Source organism: Schistocerca americana, unplaced genomic scaffold, assembly GCF_021461395.2.
Source record: "Schistocerca americana isolate TAMUIC-IGC-003095 unplaced genomic scaffold, iqSchAmer2.1 HiC_scaffold_15, whole genome shotgun sequence".
NCBI classification, from domain to species: Eukaryota; Metazoa; Arthropoda; class Insecta; order Orthoptera; family Acrididae; genus Schistocerca; species Schistocerca americana.
In genome coordinates this window covers 10,411,941-10,435,905 of record NW_025725583.1, presented here as the reverse complement: position 1 = coordinate 10,435,905, position 23,965 = coordinate 10,411,941, and the positions used below count along the sequence as shown (strand labels likewise).

Here is a 23,965-nt window from a genome sequence, read left to right as displayed (position 1 = left end):
TTCGACTTCAACATGCAATACACAACCGGCCAGGTGGCCGTGCGGTTCTAGGCGCTACAGTCTGGAACCTCGCGACCGCTACGGTCGCAGGTTCGAATCCTTCCTCGGGCATGGATGTGTGTGATGTCCTTAGGTTAGTTAGGTTGAAGTAGTTCTAAGTTCTATGGGGCTCATGACCTCAGAAGTTAAGTCCCATAGTGCTCAGAGCCATTTGAACCATTTTGCAATACACACTCACGGCCGCAGGGGCAGCACTAGCATTGGTGGACATATAAAGCGTGTGAGGGGACGCGGACGACAGTGCAGTAGTTGTCGCAATGCGAAAATGAAGCGCTGTATCTGACGTCCGGTGTTGTAACTGCGACCGGAACGGTCGCGGGGTTGACGTGACGGAAAGCGCGGCGGGACCCGCGGCCCGCGAACGACAACACAAACGGAAGAGCACGGACACGACCAACGAAGGACGAAACAAACAACAACAAAGACGAAACAACAGAGTCAGAAGAAAACCTAACTAGACAACCACGTCCAATCGTAAACTGAACACGAAAGTAAATACGCTGTCTAAGGCGAGGCGATATGTCCAGAGACGTACGCAAGATTAGATTGACTGGCTGAGCGAGAGGCAGGCGCTTAAATCCATGATCGAGGGTGCCGCTATTGGCCGCTGGGACCACGTGTTCCACTGTGGCGCCCTCACACTAAAAGCGGGCCAGGAGGCGCGCGCCGCCACAGCTTATGGCGCGATGGTGCAGAAACCTCTAGGTGTCTTCGACGTCCATATCGTCTGACGCGGATTCAGATTCCGCGGCGAGCGGTACCAAATTCGGCAACGGCCTTGCCGCAGTGGATACACCAGTTCCCGCCAGATCACCGAAGTTAAGCGCTGTCGGGCGTGGCCGGCACTTGGATGGGTGAGCATCCGGGCGGCCATGCGCTGTTGCCATTTTCGGGGTGCACACAGCCTCGTGATGCCAATTGAGGAGCTACTCGACTGAACAATAGCGGCTTCGGTCAAAGAAAACCATCATAACGACCGGGAGAGCGGTGTCCTGACCACATGTCTCTCCCATCCGCGTCCTCAGCTGAGGATGACACGGCGGTTGGATGGTCCCGATGGGCCACTTCTGGCCTGAAGACGGAGTACTTATCTGACGTCCAACTGGGCACGATAGTAGGCTTTTGGGCCAAAGCTGGAAGCATTTCCGAAACGGCTAAGTCTGTAAACTGTTTGCGTGCCGCCGTGGTTAAAATACGAGGTGCATTCAAGTTCTAAGGCCTCCGATTTTTTTTCTCCAGACTGGAAAGAGATAGAAACATGCGCATTGTTTTAAACTGAGGCTGCGTTCATTGTCAATACGTCCCAGAGATGGCAGCACCGTACGGCAGATGGAATTTTACCGCCAGCGGCGAGAATGAGAACTGTTTTAAATACTTAAAATGGCGACGTTTTCCTTACTTGAACAGCGTGCAATCATTCGTTTTCTGAATTTGCGTGGTGTGAAACCAATTGAAATTCATCGACAGTTGAAGGAGACATGTGGTGATGGAGTTATGGATGTGTCGAAAGTGCGTTCGTGGGTGCGACAGTTTAATGAAGGCAGAACATCGTGTGACAACAAGCCGAAAAAACCTCGGGCTCGCACAAGCCGGTCTGACGACATCATCGAGAAAGTGGAGAGAATTGTTTTGGGGGATCGCCGAATGACTGTTGAACAGATCGCCTCCAGAGTTGGCATTTCTGTGGGTTCTGTGCACACAATACTGCATGACGACCTGAAAATGCGAAAAGTGTCATCCAGGTGGGTGCCACGAATGCTGACGGACGACCACATGGCTGCCCGTGTGGCATGTTGCCAAGCAATGTTGACGCGCAACGACAGCAGGAATGGGACTTTCTTTTCGTTGGTTGTGACAATGGATGAGACGTGGATGCCATTTTTCAATCCAGAAACAAAGCGCCAGTCAGCTCAATGGAAGCACACAGATTCACCGCCACCAAAAAAATTTCGGGTAACCGCCAGTGCTGGAAAAATGATGGTGTCCATGTTCTGGGACAGCGAGGGCGTAATCCTTACCCATTGCGCTCCAAAGGGCACTACAGTAACAGGTGCATCCTACGAAAATGTTTTGAAGAACAAATTCCTTCCTGCACTGCAGCAAAAACGTCCGGAAAGGGCTGCGCGTGTGCTGTTTCACCAAGACAACGCACCCACACATCAAGCTAACGTTACGCAACAGTTTCTTCGTGATAACAACTTTGAAGTGATTCCTCATGCTCCCTACTCACCTGACCAGGCTCCTAGTGACTTTTGGCTTTTTCCAACAATGAAAGACATTCTTCGTGGCCGCACATTCATCAGCCGTGCTGCTATTGCCTCAGCGATTTTCCAGTGGTCAAAACAGACTCCTAAAGAAGCCTTTGCCGCTGCCATGGAATCATGGCGTCAGCGTTGTGAAAAATGTGTACGTCTGCAGGGCGATTACGTCGAGAAGTACGCCAGTTTCATCGATTTCGGGTGAGTAGTTAATTAGAAAGAAAATCGGAGGCCTTAGAACTTGAATGCACCTCGTATACTGCGCATAGCAAAGTGGGGACATCAAAAACCGGCGCGGAGGGAACTATGGTGCACAACAGGCCACAGATGACAAGGGTGACCGACGGCTGCGGGCGTCTGTACAGGCTAACAGATGTGCAACTGTTGAGCAACCCTACCGCCCTGATGAACCAAGGAGCGACCAACAGTGTCTCCTCAACGACCGTTCAACGTAAATGGCTGTGTATGGGCCTCTGCAGCTGGTGCCTGGTTTGTGCACCCGTGCTGACTGCTGTTCATCGACGACGAAGGCTGCAATTTGTACGTCAGAAGCGCAACTGGACGTCCACAGAGCGGCAACATGTGGCCTTTTCAGATGAATCGCGTTTTATGCTCCATCGACGTAGAACTTCTAAAAGCAAGCCCTCTGCAACCATCGCCGGAAGGGTCCAGGCCGGAGGAGAGAGCGTTGTGGTATGGGGAACGATTTCGTAACAATCTCGTCGCTCTGGAGGGCACAGCGGATCAACACAAGTATGCATCTATCTTTGAGGGATCATGTCCACCCCTATCTGCAGTTTGTTTTTTTCTCAGCACAATGGCGTCTACCAGCAGGGCGTTGCGGTGTACGAGCGTAGTTTGAAGAGCAACAGGATGAGCTTACCGTACTTCCCTGGCTAACAAACGCCCGGGAATTAAACCCGGTCGAGAATCTATGGGACGTCCTCGATCGGGCTGTTTACGCCACGGATCCTCGGCCAAGAAACCTAGCATCAATGGCCAAGGCACTGGAGTCGGTATGGTTCCACATCCCTGCCGATATCTTCCAGTAGCTCCCTGACTCTCTTCCTGCACATCTCGCAGCGATCCGCGCTGCAAAAGGTCGTTATATACGAGGGTTGGAACTTAAATAGTGGCAACTATTTATTCACAACCGATACAAAAGAGTTACATGGTTCAAATGGCTCTAAGCACTATGGGACTTAAAATCTGAGGTCATCAGTCCCCTAGACTTAGAACTACTTAAACCTAACTAACCTAAGGACATCACACACATTCATGCCCGAGGCAGGATTCGATCCTGCAACCGTAGCAGCAACGCGGTTCCAGACTGAAGCGCCTAGAACCGCTCAGCCACAACGACCGGCGGAGTTACATGTTTGCACCTGTTACTGTCCTTCAAAGTGGTCACCAGCGTTGTGTAGACCCCGTTGCCAGCGATGTAGAAGGCGTAGTATACCGTTAGCAGAGCCTGTTCTATTGATGCGAATGGAGCGGTCCACTGCCTGTCGAATCTCTGGAGCAGTTCTGAAGCGAATGTCACGAAGTGATTCCGTCATCTTCGGAATCAGATAAAAGTCAAAAGGACTTAAGTCCGGGGAGTATGGTGGATAGTGCAGAACTTCCCAGTCCCATCGACCGAACAGAGCAGCTACAGCTTGTGCTGTATGCGCCCGCGCAATGTCGTGCAAAATGATGGGTGGGTTGCGCAGAAAGTGTCGCCGCTTTTTTCGCAAAGCCAGTCGCAGGTGATGCTCCAAAAACGAACAGTAATACTGTGCACTGACGGTCTGCCGTGAAGGAACGTAATGCGTTAGGATAACACCATCACAGTGGTACACGAGACTCGCCATAACTTTAGACCGCTCCGTTCGCACCATCAACAGAACAGGCTCTGCTAACGGTATATTACGCCTTCCACATCGCTGGAAACGGGTTCTACACAACGCTGGAAACTACTTTGAAGGACAGTAACAGGTGCAAACATGTAACTCTTTTGTATCGGTTGTGAATAAATAGTTGCAACTATTTAAGTTCCAACGCTCGTACTTTTCATTAATATCTCAAGAAAAAAAGTTACGTAATTTTTCTCTGTTTGTTTGCAGGTACATGTCTACAGCCCTGGTACACATTGAAATCTCCACGCCACAGTAGCACAGCACGTCGCTAGAGGAACCAAATGAAAATGGCGTGACCCATTAACAAAATGGAGTACGTACGATGAGTGGTGTTAAAGTTTTAATTATCCCCTCGAGATGGTAATTAAGAGTCGGTGATTACCCATCTCATGTTGTCGCGTCACTTCAAATCCGTCTGGGCGCACACCGTATTTACCCGATGTGATTGTTTCCAGTGACTGATCACCAACCGTGTAATTCAAGAGCAATGTATCTCTCTCCCTATTTACGGGCTATACGCTACATCCGTTAATGCTGAGTGTCAGCTGCCATTTCCAGCACGAGAAGTCGATCCTCCGCAGACCTCCCTACATTTCATGGCGTTGTGACCTTTTTATATGCAACATAAATTCACGAGCAACTCACAGAGATTCTGACGTTAGTGCGCAGAAAAACAACCTGGTGATAATGTCACAGCAGAGTACCTGGCGATGAAATGACGAAAATCCTCTAAATAACAGTACGTCGGTGGTGGTGGTGGTGGTTAGTGTTTAACGTCCCGTCGACAACGAGGTCATTAGAGACGGAGCGCAAGCTCGGGTTAGGGAAGGATTGGGAAGGAAATCAGCCGTGCCCTTTCAAAGGAACCATCTCGGCATTCACCTGAAACGATTTAGGGAAATCACGGAAAACCTAAATCAGGATGGCCGGAGACGGGATTTAACCGTCGTCCCCCCGAATGCGAGTCCAGTGTGCTAACCACTGCGCCACCGCGCTCGGTCAGTACGTCGGAAACGCGTCATTGTGGAGGTACGGCCAATCAGTGTTGAGCGTGCAGAAGTGAGTGCATTTACATTAACTTGTCCCAGCTAACACCTGCTGTGTTAAAGAGCGCAGTTACTAATTAAATTTGCTGCAAAGAGTGGTTTCTGCTGAACAGTCAAAGCTAGATAGCTTTTGAATTCCTGTCCATGCTGGTTATGTTAGACACGAATTTTCTTCCGTCTCTAATGACCTCGATGTCGACGGGACGTTAAACCTAATCTTCCTTTTTTTGCAAATTTTCCGCTGTGTTTACTGGACAAAGCTTGGCTATTAAGCCAACTACGCTAAAAGTACCGTAAAGCCATTAATCTGTGAATGTAATAAGCTGCACTGCAGTAAAATAGTCGTCATGTGATACTGTAAGGTGTAGTATCATTAATAATGAAATCGGAGGGTTACTTGTTTTAAAATGTTGTTATTCTTTCCTGCCACCAAGTACAGTTGGTTAATAGGTGTAAATTAAGACAATGCTGCAATAGAAAACGGAACTTAAATTTTGCATGACTCTTTGGTTAAACGTTTGAGCGGAGCGAAAACCGGACTCCCTAGATATTACATAATGTATTATTGTCAGATAATTTTTATAGCCAAATGAAGAGTGGGAAATGGACAAATGGAATATCAAATTCGCTAACGTGAGATCTTGTTTTGGAAAATAAAGGTTGTAAGTAATCATGTTAAGTAAGAAAAACTTAATTAGTGATTTGCTACTAGTTATGTAAATGCAGTGTCAAAAAAGTCATCTCTTGTTCGTAAAAAGTTACATTTGTTTATTAATTGTAGATTTCTTTCTTTCACAAAACTTTTTCCAACACGTAGAGGGGTGGGTGCAGCAACCAGTAACATACGACGAAGGAAGAAACAGTTTTCGTTGCAGCGTTGTAATTATTATTTATTTACCAATGACGCGGTTCGCCTGATTCAGGCATTTTTAGATTGGCTGATATTAGATGATGTTGGGCACATGGGATATCGAGCATACAAATCGTGTTAGCAGATAATTGCCCTCGTCAAATATTTCCGACCTAAGGTTATGTGGAAAATTTCGCTCTGCTCCGACTTTACTGATAGGTTGTTTTCTCCACTCTGCATACAGCGTGCGTAGCCCACGAGATTTGCGGCAGATGACTGTGTATGACTGTGGCACACGTCATGTTGTTATTTGTTCAATTGTATTAACACCTTTATCAAATGACATATTGAAGCTAGAACATTTCTTTTAGTGGAACAGTATACTTTTCTTACGGCATTCGATGGCTCTTGAAACGATGTTCATTTTACGTTGGAACATTTAGGTGGGTTACCATAAGAACCGTTACTTTTCCCCCCGGAGTTACGAACATAGTTTCTACATCTACATCTACATTTATACTCCGCAAGCCACCCAACGGTGTGTGGTGGAGGGCACTTTACGTGCCACTGTCATTACCTCCCTTTCCTGTTCCAGTCGTGTATGGTTCGCGGGAAGAACGATTGCCGGAAAGCCTCCGTGCGCGCTCGAATCCCTCTTATTTTACATTCGTGATCTCTTCGGGAGGTATAAGTAGGGGGAAGCAATATATTCGATACCTCATCCAGAAACGCACCGTCTCGAAACCTGGACAGCAAGCTACACCGCGATGCAGAGCTCCTCTCTTGCAGAGTCTGTCACTTGAGTTTGCTAAACATCTCCGTAACGATATCACTCTTACCAAATACCGCTGTGACGAAACGCGCCGCTCTTCTTTGGATCTTCTCTATCTCCTCTGTCAACACGACCTGATACGGATCCCACACTGATGAGCAATACTCAAGTATAGGTCGAACGAGTGTTTTGTAAGCCACTTCCTTTGTTGATGGACTACATTTTCTAGGAACTCTCCCAATGAATCTCAACCTGGCACCCGCCTTACCAACAATTAATTTTATATGATCATTCCACTTCAAATCGTTCCGTACGCATACTCCCAGATATTTTACAGAAGTAGCTGCTACCAGTGTTTGTTCCGCTATCATATAATCATACAATAAAGGATCCTTCTTTCTATGTATTCGCAATACATTACATTTGTCTATGTTAAGGGTCAGTTGCCACTCCCTGCACCAAGTGCCTATCCGCTGCAGATCTTCCTGCATTTCGCTGCAATTTTCTAATGCTGCAACTTCTCTGTATACTACAGCATCATCCGCGAAAAGCCGCATGGAACTTCCGACACTATCTACTATGTCATTTATATATATTGTGAAAAGCAATGGTCCCATAACACTCCCCTGTGGCACACCAGAAGTTACTTTAACGTCTGTAGACGTCTCTCCATTGAGAACAACATGCTGTGTTCTGTTTGCTAAAAACTCTTCAATCCAGCCACACAACTGGTCAGATATTCCGTAGGCTCTTACTTTGTTTATCAGGCGACAGTGCGGAACTGCATCGAACACTTTCCGGAAGTCAAGGAAAATGGCATCTACCTGGGAGCCTGTCTCTAATATTTTCTGGGTCTCATGAACAAATAAAGCGAGTTGGGTCTCACACGATCGCTGTTTCCGGAATCCATGTTGATTCCTATAGAGTAGATTCTGGGTTTCCAGAAATGACATGATACGCGAGCAAAATACATGTTCTAAAATTCTACAACAGATCGATGTCAGAGATATAGGCCTATAGTTTTGAGCATCTGCTCGACGACCCTTCTTGAAAACTGGGACTACCTGTGCTATTTTCTAATCATTTGGAACCTTCCGTTCCTCTAGAGACTTGCGGACCACGGCTGTTGGAAGGGGAGCACGTTCTTTCGCGTACTCTGTGTAGAATCGAATTGGTATCCCGTCAGGTCCAGTGGACTTTCCTCTGTTGAGTGATTTCAGTTGCTTTTCTATTCCTTGGACACTTATTTCGATGTCAGCCATTTTTTCGTTCGTGCGATTTAGTTGTTTCCCAGAAAGCTGCAGCAACTAGTTGTAATTTTTTAAGAAGACTATTATTTTTCTGTCAGGTTGCTGCTGCATTTAAATCAATCGTGTACAAATCAACTGTAGTCAATTTCCTATCAATTTCAGTGAAACAGCTAGGAACATTCAAAGTGTTAGGGGTTAATGCAACATGCTGTACGTAATTGGCTGTATGCAGCTGCATGAAATGTATACGCAGTTGCGAATACGAATGACCATCAGCTGTATAAGGGAATGACGATGAAAATTTATGCCAGACCGGGACCCGAACCCAGATTTCCCGCTTTACGCGAGCGGTCGCCTTAACCGCTTTTTGTTGTTGTTGTTTTTTTTCATTTATTCGTTACTGTTCGTTGTGTTTGATAGGGTCGGACGTCACATGACACACGTTCAAGTTCATCGTTGATTCTTTCACTCAAACTCTTTTTTAATTTTATCACAGAGGGCAGTCAGCCTTTTGACCGCACACGATGAGCTACCGTGCCAGCAGCTTTGGCTCTCCAGACACGCCTCACGGCCAGAGGCAAACTTTCAAATGTCGTCGTTCCTGCGTCACAGCCTGTACTCGTACACACATTATGTAATTCCCGTACAGGGGAGGACATTTTAATTGAAAGTCGCTGCCTGATACAGGCGGGTAAATACCATATTGCGGTGCCTATGCTGTTAAAAAGAACGATGCATTTCTCTTTCGAAGTATGACTGAAAGAACATTGCATCGCTCTTCTCAACAGCACAGGCACTGCAATATCGTATTGTATTCAGATGGGAGTTCTAGTGGCGTAATGTTCGTTTCAGCGAGATGTCCAAAAGAGTACCCATTTTACTGATTGCAGAACTCAGTGTGCTTTCTAAACGACCTACGGACGAGATATAAAGTTGCTGGTGTCACGAAGCAACAAACCAACAGGAAACACGGTTTATCTTCGCAGCCTCGGCGTATCTTTATGCTGCATATGACGACGCAGCCTGGTGTAAGAGCCTCTCTTGCCGGTGTTTACATCGCCGCAGTTGTTCCGGCCGCCTTGCCTCTTAGATACTTTTGTGAAAAATTTCAACGCCAACATTAACAAGCGTAGTAAAACTGAATTGCGTTTTGCAAGAAATGCTGAATACCGTTGAAAAATAGCACTATTCCATTTACTCGTAAATAAACGTATTTTCCTCAAAATCTCGGTTGATACAAGAGTTAGGGAGGCAAGCACCAAACTAATACAAAGTACTCTTGCAGTAACTCTTATTTCTTTAGTCTGGACTACTTTAATAAACTAATTCCGTAGTAATATACTCTTTTAATAACAGTTGGAAAGCTCATAATATCGAGTCAGCGTAATTTATGCTATAAAGGGTTATCAAAATTTAAAGAAGCTAAGTGCTCTTGTATTAATAATAAGATCGGCCTATTATGAAAAATAAACACGTTATTAGTTTGTGAATCTACCGTTCAGTCCTTAACCCCGCCATTTGTAGCTACCACCGTCTATTATTGATGAGTGACACGTGTTAACTTAAGAGGCATCTTACGCATCATATACAATTTTTTTTTATCCGCTTGAGATACGGGATAACAGCAACGTGGGGGTAGCCAAGGACAATTTAGGGTGAAAAAAAAAGTTCGAAACACATACCAGAAAGTGGAAAAGAGGAGTCTGCTGAAATAATGAAAAAGTATGTACCTACTATTGAATCTTTAAAAAAAAAAAAAAAAAAAACACAATGTCTACATGCTAAAACGGAAGAATGATGCTTGGGAAAAAAATGCACGGTTAATAAATGCAAAAGCTCTTACACAGAGATCGCAACAGCAGAATTAAGTAATTTGGAAAGACGTGAAAGCGAAAGCAAGGGAAATAAAAGCCAAATTTAGTTGAGGACAATTCCAAACTGGCAGTGAAGTCGCTGAGACGAAGATAGGCGAATAAGCCAAATGTTTTTTGGTATGGTCCCACAAAATTTTAAGGAGGAAACTGGAGTTAACGGGAACGACACAATAGAAGATAATGTGGTCCTTTCAAGCAACATCGATGCTGAAGGTTTATTACTTTTGAATTCATTATGGGAGTGACAGTGATCAATCTGTTACAAATATTTACTATTAAAATCAGTCTTGATAACGATTTATTTGTTAAGGTGACCGGTTTCGACTAGTGCTGTGGTCATCTTCAGACCATTGAGTAGGAACCTCTTTCTGCTGGAGAATCACTACTGTAGTGATTCTCCAGCAGAAAGAGGTTCCTACTCAATGGTCCGAAGATGACCACAGCAGTGGTCGAAACCGGTCACCTTAATAAATAAATAGTGATCAAGACTGATTTTAATAGTAAATAGATGCTGAAGGTGAGTATCCTATAGTCGTGATCCGCGGATTACGTTCTCTGGTGGGAGCTTTATCAGCAGACGCGCCCTTGAAAAGAGTCAGAGAACACAAAGCTCTAGAGAAGAACAGGGAGTTGTTCGAAAAAGCAGGCGAGTTTCATTCGATAAAAATGCATTTAGTGACAGAGGAATATAACTGAAAACTGTTATTAATAGAGAGACAAAGAGAAATCATGGAAGAAGAGCGTAACCTCAAAATAGGGGTTATGAATAAGTTCAAGAGCGAAATGGAGCAAACTTCAAGTTCCGGTTCTTCCGGCTGTGTGTTCGAGAAATTTAGGTTTTTGTATAGAAATAGGAATATGTTTTATAGCATAACACATATTTTATTTGCTTGATATTCTTTCCAGTGGTGAGGCCTACTATGTTTTTGCTTTCCACAAGATATAATATTTGTGTTCATTATTTCAGCAGCAGTACATTTAATTTTTCTAATTACCACATTCTAAAATTTATTTTTATTAGCAAAATTATAAAACTAGACATCTTATTTTTCTTAGAAATAATGAAAACATTGTTATTTTATAACTTTATGTACTGAAGTAAGAAATAAAATGAAAATGTTGATTCCCTAATTGCAAAACAAAAAGTAAGAGAGAGAGAGAGAGAAAAAGTAAAAAGAGAGAGAAACCAAATTATAAAATTATACATAAATAAAATGGGTCACATTTCACAGCAGTGGCAACGATCCAGTGACACATATTCATTTATGGAGGAAAAGTCATTACATTAACACGTCATTTTACTAGAAAATTAAATTTTAATTAAAATAAATAAATATGATAGACCTTCTGACAGCTTGGCCTGCAACATCGTTTCTGGCTAGGTGTCCTCAATGGTCTAGTGGTAAGGGGTCTGGAACGTTCCAGCGCCCATCCCCGGCCGGCGCTGGAATTTTCAGGCTTCCGAACCCTAGCCTCCACCTCTGCCCTGGCATGTGGCACATGCCGGGAACCCCCGTGGGGTCCGAGTTCAGATCCCACGTGGAGCTCGCTCCTACACTACAGACTACACCTGATTAGCCGGCACGGTAACTCAGCGTGTTCGGTCAGAGGGTTATCTGCCTTCTGTAATAAAAAAACTGAGGTAATGGATCAACAACGAACGGAATCGGGTGTCTTGCGACGTCCGCCACAAGCAGATGCAACGAACGAAAATGAACAAAATCAGGGAAAAAAATACATACTGGTCGATGTGATTCACCTCCATAGCATCAGGGTGAAACACATCCTAAACTTCTTTTTCGAAGATGTGCAAAACTGCAGCAGCCACCGTGACAGTCCCACACTTGTTTTGTTTATATCGTATTGTTTTAGTGAGAACTTGGAAACATTTCTTCCATACATCGAATGTACGCTCAATTACACATCTGGTAGCAATATGAGCTCTATTGTAGCGCTTTTCGGCTCCTGTGTGGGGCCGAAATACAGGAGCTATAAAATGGCTGACGAAAGCATATCCACTACCTCCAACAAGTAACTCATCATACTATCCATTTCCAAATTCTGCAGCAACTCTACTATACTCCTAAATGTGTGCATCACGTGTGGAAACCGGCCGATGGCGTACCACGTTCGAAAACCTTCATATTAACATCACAGATGGTTTGGGTACTGATAGAAAAGAAAATCTTGCGATTTCTGTTTTATTCTGCTTGTGCTCCAGGAGGACAAACTATCGGTATACGTACATAATCTGCGGCCCCTATGACATTCGGGAATCCACCATTTGTTCCTTGATATATTTCCTTGGTCCGCAGCTCGTGGTCTTGCGGTAGCGTTCTCGCTTCCCCGGAGGAAGGCAACGGAAAACCACCTCCGCTAGGACCTTGCCTAGGACGACGGTGCGGGTTTCCCGCGTCGTCCCCTACGCTCCTCGGAGTATGGGACCTTATCATCCTCATCATATTTTCTTGGTTCTGAGTCATGGACACATACAGTGGCTTTAAGGCACTTAAACTGTTTATCACACCGTAGTACGGTGGATGTTGATGAGATCCCCTATTACGATTTGACAAGTACCAGTGCGAAAGATTCTCAGTCATAAAGATGTTGCAGCCTAGGAGACAAAGCAAGGTTCCTGTCATAATCATGCTGCAGTAACGACTCCAGCATACCATGCAGTGACTCAAAAGATTCCTTATGAAACTCAAACAACTCTTTGATATCATTGTCGCTGTACATGAGCAATGGATCTGTTCCCTTCATTAAAACCCTCATTCTTGGGGTGTCTACCTCTTTCTCCATCTCCATATATTCTTCGTAGTCCAGGTAATCCATAGAATTCGATATTTAACACGCAGAAACCCAAGATCACATCTTACTCTCTAACTCCACTCATACTACTACTTACGAATAAATGTTTGGTTTATTTCCTCCTTACGTTACTAACGCAATAGCATAGTCTTTGCTGTAAGGATGGGCAATTTTTAAAATATCGATACATACTAAAAAAGATACCATTACTATCGAGACAAAAATATCGACCTGTTATGTATCGATATTTTCGGCCCATCCCTACGCGACAGAAGGGGGAGTGAAACACTTCTGATATGTGCTATGCTCATGAAATATTTCACTTACCATAAACATTTCAAACAACAGAATTCCATTTTCCGTTGAATTCCAGTGCAGTAACGCGTGTGAATTTTGTGCTGAGGCTACGTTACTTTTACAGTGTGTCTATCTTTTCTTGATCCAGACACTCACGGGATAAGTAGAGTGCGCAAACTGCCTCATACTTGGGAGCAGGGCGTGGTAATTTCCACAGTTCTCTTACAATGCTGTCAGTAAACGTGTTCGTTTGTACCTCGTACCTATCATTTGCAGTGGTAGAAATGACACATAGAAGTAACCAACTGTCATGGATATGCAGTGCAGACACATTCAAGCTCAAATCTAGTAGCTGGAATGGGCAAGAAATTTGCCGGTGAGAACTATAGTGCCTACGACTCAAGAAAATACAGACAATAAAATATATTACTTTCGACACTCAGTATTTAATAACAATTAATTGACATATCGATAATCTATAAGTTGGCTACATACGAGGGCTATTCGAAAAGTAAGGTCCGATAGGTCGGGAAATGGAAACCACGGTAAAAATCTAAAATGTTTTATTTGCAACAGTTAGATACACCTTGCAGCTACTTATCTCCATAGTCGCCGATCCGACTTAGACGTGTATCGTAGCGTTGTACCAACTTTCCAATACCCTCGCTATAGAAGGCAGCCGCCAGTGCTTTCCGCCACTTCTCTACGCTGGCCTACGGCTCGTTGTCTTGTGCCAAAATGTTGTCTTCATAGCCAGCGGTTCATGTGACCAGAGATGAAACTCAGAGGAAGACAATTACGGGCTGTATTGTGGGTAGTCAAACATTTCCAATTGACAACGATGCAGGAGCATCTTCATTGCCCCTGCAGAATGCGGCGGAGAATGGTCTTGAAGAAGAAACAGCACGACAGTTATGTAATGTTAGCTGCATAGCTTCAGGCGAAATTTCTCACCAGGCCCTCGTACTTGGCGGCAGACACTATTTTCTAGACATCTTTACGCACTCACTGCGAGCTCAGAAATGGGAAGAGCGACGTGATGGTCACTGGGGTTATACTAGAGACACTACCCAACACATCTGTGCAAAGCTTTATCGGATTGTCATAGTCGTTTCCATTTCGCGACCGATCGGACCTTACTTTCCGAATAGCCCTCGTACATCGATATTATTATGGAAATGTCGATATTTTGATACATCGATACTTTCACTCATCCCTGCTTATATGTTGCTCTCCAGCAGTTAGGGTAAACGAAAAATTTACTCCTGTATTAATTTACTCCTTTAGTTCAGCACTCATTATTGGAAGTCGTCGAGTATAGGACGCAGACATAACGCTGACATATAGAAATTGGGTTCTGACTGGGGAGCTTGCTCAGATGGTCGAAGCGGAAGAGCGTCTCAACACTTGCAGACTGACACTTGAGACGCACTTTAGAGATGTGACTCGAATGAAATAACGTAGCGAATAACACAGAACACGCAAAACAAACTAAGAGCCAACAGTCAAAAAAAGAAGGAAGAAAAAGCTCCGCCACTGCCTGTCTCAAACCCGGGGTCTCATCTCGCAAGTGATGAGGAAGGAAGAAGGAGACGAGTAGCACCTCGTAAAAAGCCTGAGTCGATCTGGCTCCGTATTGTAGCACCCTGCCTAGGGTTACGGACGAAACCCGGTCAACGGTCTCGAAGGAGGAACAGAAATCCTAGCTTCCATAGTCAGAGGGAGCGGAAAAACCTAATGGAGAAAACCATCAAAAATAATCATTCGGGACTGACATTCCGATCTTATCCAGAAATCTATTTCCTACCATGTACAATGTACAATTTCAGTTGCAGAATGGAAAGTTCGCTAAAAGTAAGCGCTGCCGCAGGTGATTACTCGAAAGAGGATTCCACCATTGCTTTATGCAGTGCATCAGAACCTTGGGTTCTGGAGAGTCCCAACATCCGCAGTAAGGATGAGTCGAAGCATCCTTGGTATCCTTCAAAACTCAAGTTCAAAAGGAAATTCTTTGCAGGCACCTTGAATATAAACTCATTACAAAAATCCGTAATCGGAAAGAACTAGAAATTCTCTTACGTACGCCTGAAATACAAATTTTGGTACGACAAGAAGCAAGATTTATGGACGAAAACGTTACAGAAAATAAACATCAAATAATTTTCAAAGGTAAACCTTCAAAAAAATTATAAAAGATATGGCAGTACCTGGTACCGCCTTCTATATTCATAAAAATTCAAATCCAATTCAGAATACTCTCTCTTCTCAAAGTAAAATGCAAAAATTAACAGTGTACCTTTGTTAATTTCCATGCCTCAATTAATGATGACAATAAGAAAAATCCGGGCAAAGTGGAAGGATTTTGGGAACTTTTGAAAGACGAAATATCAAAATTCCAAAATAAAGCGTTGTGATACTACTAGGGGATCCTAATGCACAAATAGGGAGGGAAAAAATTTTTCGAGAACAGTAGGAGAATATCCAGACCATGAAAGAACGAAAAAATGTACAAGACTAATTAATCTTTTTAAAACTTTTTAGTTGAAGTTAACGTCAACTTCCTTCAAAAAATTGCGAAGAAAATCAAACAGTGTGATAAACAGTTTAAGTGCCTTAAAGACAAATGTAATACTAGGGGACTCCCCATTAGATCACGTGGCTATTTCTCAAAGCAATATTCAAGAAATCATGAATGTAAAAGTAACATAAAACAGGAAATTTAACTCTGATCATTACCTGATTAAAATTAAAATGAAGCTATGGAATTGTTTTGGGAAAACAGAGCACTTTGATGAATTTAAAATGCAAAGGAAAGAAACAGCAAAAATAGTAAAGAGTGCTAAACTCTTTGAAAAGTCACAGCTTCTGACCATACAAAACAGTTTTGTTAAAAATAACTCCCGGAGTTTCTATCAGATGTTTAAAAATTATCTAAAGAGCTACCAAGCTCCAGGTATTTGCTTCAGAGATGAAAATAGTAAAATAGGCCTAAACAATACCAGAACTGTGAACTTCTAAGAAATTACTTTGAACAACTCTTGAACTGTGAAGAACTGAACTGTAAGCTAGAATTTCCAGATCTTCATGAAAACATAGAAGCAGATCCACCGCCTACAGCTGAAGAAATTAAAAAAGCAATAAATACCCTGAAAAACAACAAACCCAGAGGAGAATACTGTATTACAGCTGGACTTATAAAATGGTCTCAAGCAAAAATTATAACTAACCTTCAGATCATGTTTGGAGAAACATGGGAAACTGAAAAGATTCCAGAAAACTGTAAATGGCTCTTATCCATCCTTTGCACAATAAGGGTGATAAGCATGATGTCAACAACTACAGAGGTATATCTCTGTTGCCAGACGGTTATAAAATACACTCCTGGAAATTGAAATAAGAACACCGTGAATTCATTGTCCCAGGAAGGGGAAACTTTATTGACACATTGCTGGGGTCAGATACATCACATGATCACACTGACAGAACCACAGGCACATAGACACAGGCAACAGAGCATGCACAATGTCGGCACTAGTACAGTGTATATCCACCTTTCGCAGCAATGCAGGCTGCTATTCTCCCATGGAGACGATCGTAGAGATGCTGGATGTAGTCCTGTGGAACGGCTTGCCATGCCATTTCCACCTGGCGCCTCAGTTGGACCAGCGTTCGTGCTGGACGTGCAGACCGCGTGAGACGACGCTTCATCCAGTCCCAAACATGCTCAATGGGGGACAGATCCGGAGATCTTGCTGGCCAGGGTAGTTGACTTACACCTTCTAGAGCACGTTGGGTGGCACGGGATACATGCGGACGTGCATTGTCCTGTTGGAATAGCAAGTTCCCTTTCCGGTCTAGGAATGGTAGAACGATGGGTTCGATGACGGTTTGGATGTACCGTGCACTATTCATTGTCCCCTCGACGATCACTAGTGGTGTACGGCCAGTGTAGGAGATCGCTCCCCACACCATGATGCCCGGTGTTCGCCCTGTGTGCCTCGGTCGTATGCAGTCCTGATTGTGGCGCTCACCTGCACGGCGCCAAACACGCATACGACCATCATTGGCACCAAGGCAGAAGCGACTTTCATCGCTGAAGACGACACGTCTCCATTCGTCCCTCCATTCACGCCTGTCGCGACACCACTGGAGGCGGGCTGCACGATGTTGGGGCGTGAGCGGAAGACGGCCTAACGGTGTGCGGGACCGTAGCCCAGCTTCATGGAGACGGTTGCGAATGGTCCTCGCCGATACCTCAGAAGCGACAGTGTCCCTAATTTGCTGGGAAGTGGCGGTGCGGTCCCCTACGGCACTGCGTAGGATCCTACGGTCTTGGCGTGCATCCGTGCGTCGCTGCGGTCCGGTCCCAGGTCGACGGGCACGTGCACCTTCCGCCGACCACTGGCGACAACATCGATGTACTCTGGAGACCTCACGCCCCACGTGTTGAGCAATTCGGCCGTACGTCCACCCGGCCTCCCGCATGCCCACTATACGCCCTCGCTCAAAGTCCGTCAACTGCACATACGGTTCACGTCCACGCTGTCGCGGCATGCTACCAGTGTTAAAGACTGCGATGGAGCTCCGTATGCCACGGCAAACTAGCTGACACTGACGGCGGCGGTGTACAAATGCTGCGCAGCTAGCGCCATTCGACGGCCAACACCGCGGTTCCTGGTGTGTCCGCTGTGCCGTGCGTGTGATCATTGCTTGTACAGCCCTCTCGCAGTGTCCAGAGCAAGTATGGTGGGTCTGACACACCGGTGTCAATGTGTTCTTTTTTCCATTTCCAGGAGTGTATTTTTAACAATAATACTAAACAAGGTAGAAACAACCATGATAGCCATGTGGCAGAATAACAGAGTGGATTTAGAAAGAACAGATTTTGCTCAGAACAGATTTTCAACCTAAAGTCCATACTCCATCAAAGTCTCACAAACGCTAAAGACATAGTTGTAATATTTATAGATTTTAAAAAGACATTTGATTCAGTTGATACGGAAACACTAGATAAAGTGATCCGAAAATTTGGCATTAAATGTAAACTAGCAAACTTTATTCAGAAAACATTCATAGACACCAAAACAAAAATTTTGGGATGAAGTATCTAAAGCATTCGAAGTAAAAGCAGGTGTAAGGCAAGGTGACGGCCTGTCTCCATTTCTCTTCAATTGTGTCCTAGAGAAAATAATAAGAGGATGGAAACAAAAACTAAAAGAACAAAAGTTACCATCAGTAAGACTGGGGACTAAGAACAAAGGTACTGAAATCCATTGTCTAGCATTTACAGATGATTTTGCCATTCTTTTTGAAAACCTAACAAATTCAGAAATACAAATCAATCTCTTAGAAGAAATAGTCAACAAAACAGGTTTAAGAATTTCTGTAGAAGAAACAAAATTTATAATAAACACAAAGATGCTCCAGAAATAGATATTGGACAGATAAAAAGAGTTAATAAATTTAAATATTTAGGGAAAATGATTCAAGAAAATGGCTTAGAAAATTCGCTGTAGACGAAAGAGTACGTAAAATAGAGAACATTTGCAACAAAATTGAAAATACAGCACTACAACACAGCAGTAAAACCAGAATGTCTCTATGCAAGTGAATGTTTAGTATTGAATTACAAATTACACAAACTTGATTCATTCGAAAAATACTCGGTGCGCAAAGAAATACAGAGGTATGGAAATTAAGAAATAATGAAGAAGTATATCCCAATATGTTTGCTGTTTAAGATATGTATTCGTTTGTTGGAGTGCTGCTTGTAATGGGTGCTCTGAATTCTCCGAAGGAGCCTTTCAGCATGCTGTCGAGCAATGATTACTGTATCAAAACATCAGTTTTCACGATTCTTTATCTCATAATAGTTTTCGAACTCTTTATGCTCTTTGATGTTTTATATATCACGATGTTGGAAATACTCGCCTTCAGAAAAATGCATGACAAGCTGGCACGTACAAGGGAAGAGAAGTATGAGATTCTTTTACTTATCACTGTCAAAACTCTGCAGCCACCTAACGGTTGATGAGCAACTAATCCTGTTTAGGGAAAAATGCTCATTCAGAGCTCATTCTGAATAATGCAGTCGGGATGAAATTTTTCTCCTGTTCGACGGCGTACATACAAAGATTTTTTAGTTAATATTTCAAACGTGCTTTCATCGCTGAAGCATATTTGTAAAAATTAAGAAACATAATTAATATACTATGAATAAATGTACATAGATTATATCATATCGTTAATAATAATTTTAAAGTTAAATTATCGATCTCCGGAAATCCACATACTGATTACACCATTGTTTACACCACTGCAGACGCTTTGCTTTTGTTGTGGCTGTTAACTTTTCTAGTGGCTCGACAGGCCTTGATATCAATATCCTTCAACTTTCTGCGAACAGTGCATTCAGATGCATTCACATTAGCCACATCCAGCTGACATTTTATCAGCTTTTTTATGTGGTGAAATGTCACCTCTTTTACCCATTTTTAAAGGTCACAATTAGTAATATTTGGCTATTAAACAATCAATTGTGATGTCGATATTACGAAATTGATAATCAAAGCGAACAAAGTATTACACTAGTTACACGTGAGAACGCCACAGAACAGGTCCTTTCCTGTACGCTGTTTTCTGCACATTGATACCTACAATTAGTCAACAATCCAATGTCATGTAGCAACAACAGATACAAAATTCAACAAGGTAGTAAGCGTCCTGAATAACTATCATAAATTTTCCGATTAATCGCATTAAATACAGTACTCAACAAGTAATTATTAGAGGTAACATTAAAAATGTGCAGTGTGTCTAATAATTTGGCCAGGGACTGTAGGACTGAATGGGAATGAAAGGGCAGGCATACTCATCCTGAAGGTTCCGGTCGACCACGTCCAACCACCACAAGAGTAGATCGCCGTATTGTGCACCAAGCACATCGTAAGCCCTTTATACACTACTGACCATTAAAATTGCTACACCGCGAAGATGACGTGCTACAGACGCGAAATTTAACCGACAGGAAGAAGATGCTGAGATATGAAAATGATTGGCTTTTCAGAGCATTCACACAAGGCTGGCGCCGGTGGCGACACCTACAACGTGCTGACATGAGGAAAGTTTCCAACCGATTTCTCATACACAAACAGCAGTTGACCGGCGTTGCCTGGTGAAACGTTGTTGTGATGCCTCGTGTAAGGAGGAGAAATGCGTACCATCACGTTTCCGACTTTGATAAAGGTCGGATTGTTGCCTATCGCGATTGCGGTTTATCCTATCGAGACATTGCTGCTCGCTTTGGTCGAGATCCAATGACTGTTAGAAGAATATGGAATCGGTGGGTTCATGAGGGTAATACGGAACGCCGTGCTGGATCCCAACGGCCTCGTATCACTAGCAGTCGAGATGACAGGCATCTTATCCGCATGGCTGTAACGGACCGTGCAGCCACGTCTCGGTCCCTGAGTCAACAGATGGGGACGTTTGCAAGACAACAACCATCTGCACGAACAGTTCGACGACGTTTGCAGCAGCATAGACTATCGGCTCCGAGACCATGGCTACCGTTACCCATGACGATGCATCAGACAGGAGCGCCTGCGATGGTGTACTCAACGACGAACCTGGGTGCACGAATGGCAAAAGGTCATTTTTAAGGATGAATCCAGATTCTGTTTACAGCATCATGATGGTCGCGTTCGTGTTTTGCGACATCGCAGTGAACGCACATTGGAAGCGTGTATTCGTCATCGCCATACTGGCGTATCACCTGGCGTGATAGTATGGGGTGCCATTGGTTACACGTCTCGATCGCCTGTTATTCGCATTGACGGCACTTTGAACAGTGGACATTACATTTCATATGTGTTTCGACCCGTGGCTCTACCCTTCATTCGATCCCTGCGGAACCCTATATTTCAGCAGGATAATGCACGACCGCAAGTTACATGTCCTGTACAGGCCTTTCTGGGCACATAAAATGTTCGACTGCTGCCCTGGCCAGCACATTCTCCAGATGTCTCACCAATTGAAAACGTCAGGTCAGTGGTGGCCGGGCAACTGACTCGTCACAATATGCCAGTCACTACTCTTGATGAACTGTGGTATCGTGTTGAAGCTGCATGGGCAGCTGTACCTGTACACGCCATCCAAACTCTGTTTGACTCAATTCCCAGGCGTATCAAGGCCGTTATTACGGCCAGAGGTGGTTGTTCTGGGTATTGATTTCTCCGGATCTATGCACCAAAATTGCGTGAAAATGTAATTAAAAAAATGTTCCTGTGCGTGTGAAATCTTGTGGGACTTAGCTGCTAAGGTCATCAGTCCTTAAGTTAACACACTACTTAACCTAAATTGTCCTAAGGACAAACACACACACCCATGCCCGAGGGAGGACTCGAAGCTCCGCCGAGATCAACCGCACAGTCCATGACTGCAGCGCTTTAGGCCGGTTTTTTTTATTATTAATCTCATTTCGTTCGTTTTTGATCGTTGTATTTGCTCGAGGCGGACGTCGCAAGACACCCGTTTCAGTTCGTCATTGATCCATTAACTCAGTGTTTTTATTACAGAGGGCAGCTAACCCTCTGACCGAACACGCTGAGTTACCGTGCCGGCTGACCGCTCGGCTAATTCCGCGCGGCAAAATGTAATCACATGTCAGTTCTACACTCCTGGAAATTGAAATAAGAACACCGTGAATTCATTGTCCCAGGAAGGGGAAACTTTATTGACACATTCCTGGGGTCAGATACATCACATGATCACACTGACAGAACCACAGGCACATAAACACAGGCAACAGAGCATGCACAATGTAGGCACTAGTACAGTGTATATCCACCTTTCGCAGCAATGCAGGCTGCTATTCTCCCATGGAGACGATCGTAGAGATGCTGGATGTAGTCCTGTGGAACGGCTTGCCATGCCATTTCCACCTGGCGCCTCAGTTGGACCAGCGTTTGTGCTGGACGTGCAGACCGCGTGAGACGACGCTTCATCCAGTCCCAAACATGCTCAATGGGGGACAGATCCGAAGACCTTGCTGGCCAGGGTAGTTGACTTACACCTTCTAGAGCACGTTGGGTGGCACGGGATACATGCGGACGTGCATTGTCCTGTTGGAACAGCAAGTTCCCTTGCCGGTCTAGGAATGGTAGAACGATGGGTTCGATGACGGTTTGGATGTACCGTGCACTATTCAGTGTCCCCTCGACGATCACCGGTGGTGTACGGCCAGTGTAGGAGATCGCTCCCCACACCATGATGCCGGGTGTTGGCCCTGTGTGCCTCGGTCGTATGCAGTCCTGATTGTGGCGCTCACCTGCACGGCGCCAAACACGCATACGACCATCATTGGCACCAAGGCAGAAGCGACTCTCATCGCTGAAGACGACACGTCTCCATTCGTCCCTCCATTCACGCCTGTCGCGACACCACTGGAGGCGGGCTGCACGATGTTGGGGCGTGAGCGGAAGACGGCCTAACGGTGTGCGGGACCGTAGCCCAGCTTCATGGAGACGGTTGCGAATGGTCCTCGCCGATACCCCAGGAGCAACAGTGTCCCTAATTTGCTGGGAAGTGGCGGTGCGGTCCCCTACGGCACTGCGTAGGATCCTACTGTCTTGGCGTGCATCCGTGCGTCGCTGCGGTCCGGTCCCAGGTCGACGGGCACGTGCACCTTCCGCCGACCACTGGCGACAACATCGATGTACTGTGGAGACCTCACGCCCCACGTGTTGAGCAATTCGGCGGTACGTCCACCCGGTCTCCCGCATGCCCACTATACGCCCTCGCTCAAAGTCCGTCAACTGCACATACGGTTCTCGTCCACGCTGTCGCGGCATGCTACCAGTGTTAAAGACTGCGATGGAGCTCCGTATGCCACGGCAAACTGGCTGACACTGACGGCGGCGGTGCACAAATGCTGCGCAGCTAGCGCCATTCGACGGCCAACACCGCGGTTCCTGGTGTGTCCGCTGTGCCGTGCGTGTGATCATTGCTTGTACAGCCCTCTCGCAGTGTCCGGAGCAAGTATGGTGGGTCTGACACACCGGTGTCAATGTGTTCTTTTTTCCATTTCCAGGAGTGTAGTATAATATATTTGTCCAATGAATACCCGTTTATCATTTACATTTCTTCTTGATGTAGCAATTTTAATGGCCAATAGTGTATTTTCGAGTGGCATCCGAGACGAGAACAAGTAACGGACTCCCTGCAACAATTATGTGCCGCCTCGAACCCTTGGTCGGATACCGGCAGCAGCCTGGTTAGGGAATTTCCGTCTCATGAGTAGGCTGCCGTTAACATCACAACACAAACGGCTAGTTTTATCCTTGTGGGCCCGCAACATGATGTGTATCTTGCAGAGATATTGTAAGTTGCGTTTAAAGTACACTGACGGAAACCAGTCACAACACCAAAAAATAGTTAATGTAGAGTAGTAAAATTTAAGGAATACATTTCTTTACGTGACATATTTAAGTGGTTAACATCGCAAGATCACAGGTTAACGTTCGCGCAAGATAAACCAATGGAAATGTGAAAGGTTGCTACATGTATAACCCCTATAACCGCTAGAATGTTGAATCCAGGCATGCAAACGTGCATACATTGTGTCGTACAGGTGCTGGATGTCAGTTTGTGGGCTGGAGTTCCATGCCTGTTGAATTCGGTCGGTAAATACGGTAATGGATAATTCTGGTTGTGGACAACGCTGGAGTTGTCGTCCGATGATGTCCCATACGCGCTCGATTGGAGACAGATCTGGTGATCGAGCAGGCCAAGCCAACATGTTGACACTCTGAAGAGCATGTTCGGTTACACCAGCGGTATGTGGGTAAGC

The 23,965-nt window shown here is 44.8% G+C and overlaps 1 pseudogene; it reads left to right on the top strand.

Annotated features, from left to right (window-relative positions):
* Positions 1-828: 828 nt before the first annotated feature.
* Positions 829-946, top strand: LOC124569493 (annotated as a pseudogene).
* The last annotated feature ends 23,019 nt before the right edge of the window (positions 947-23,965 follow it).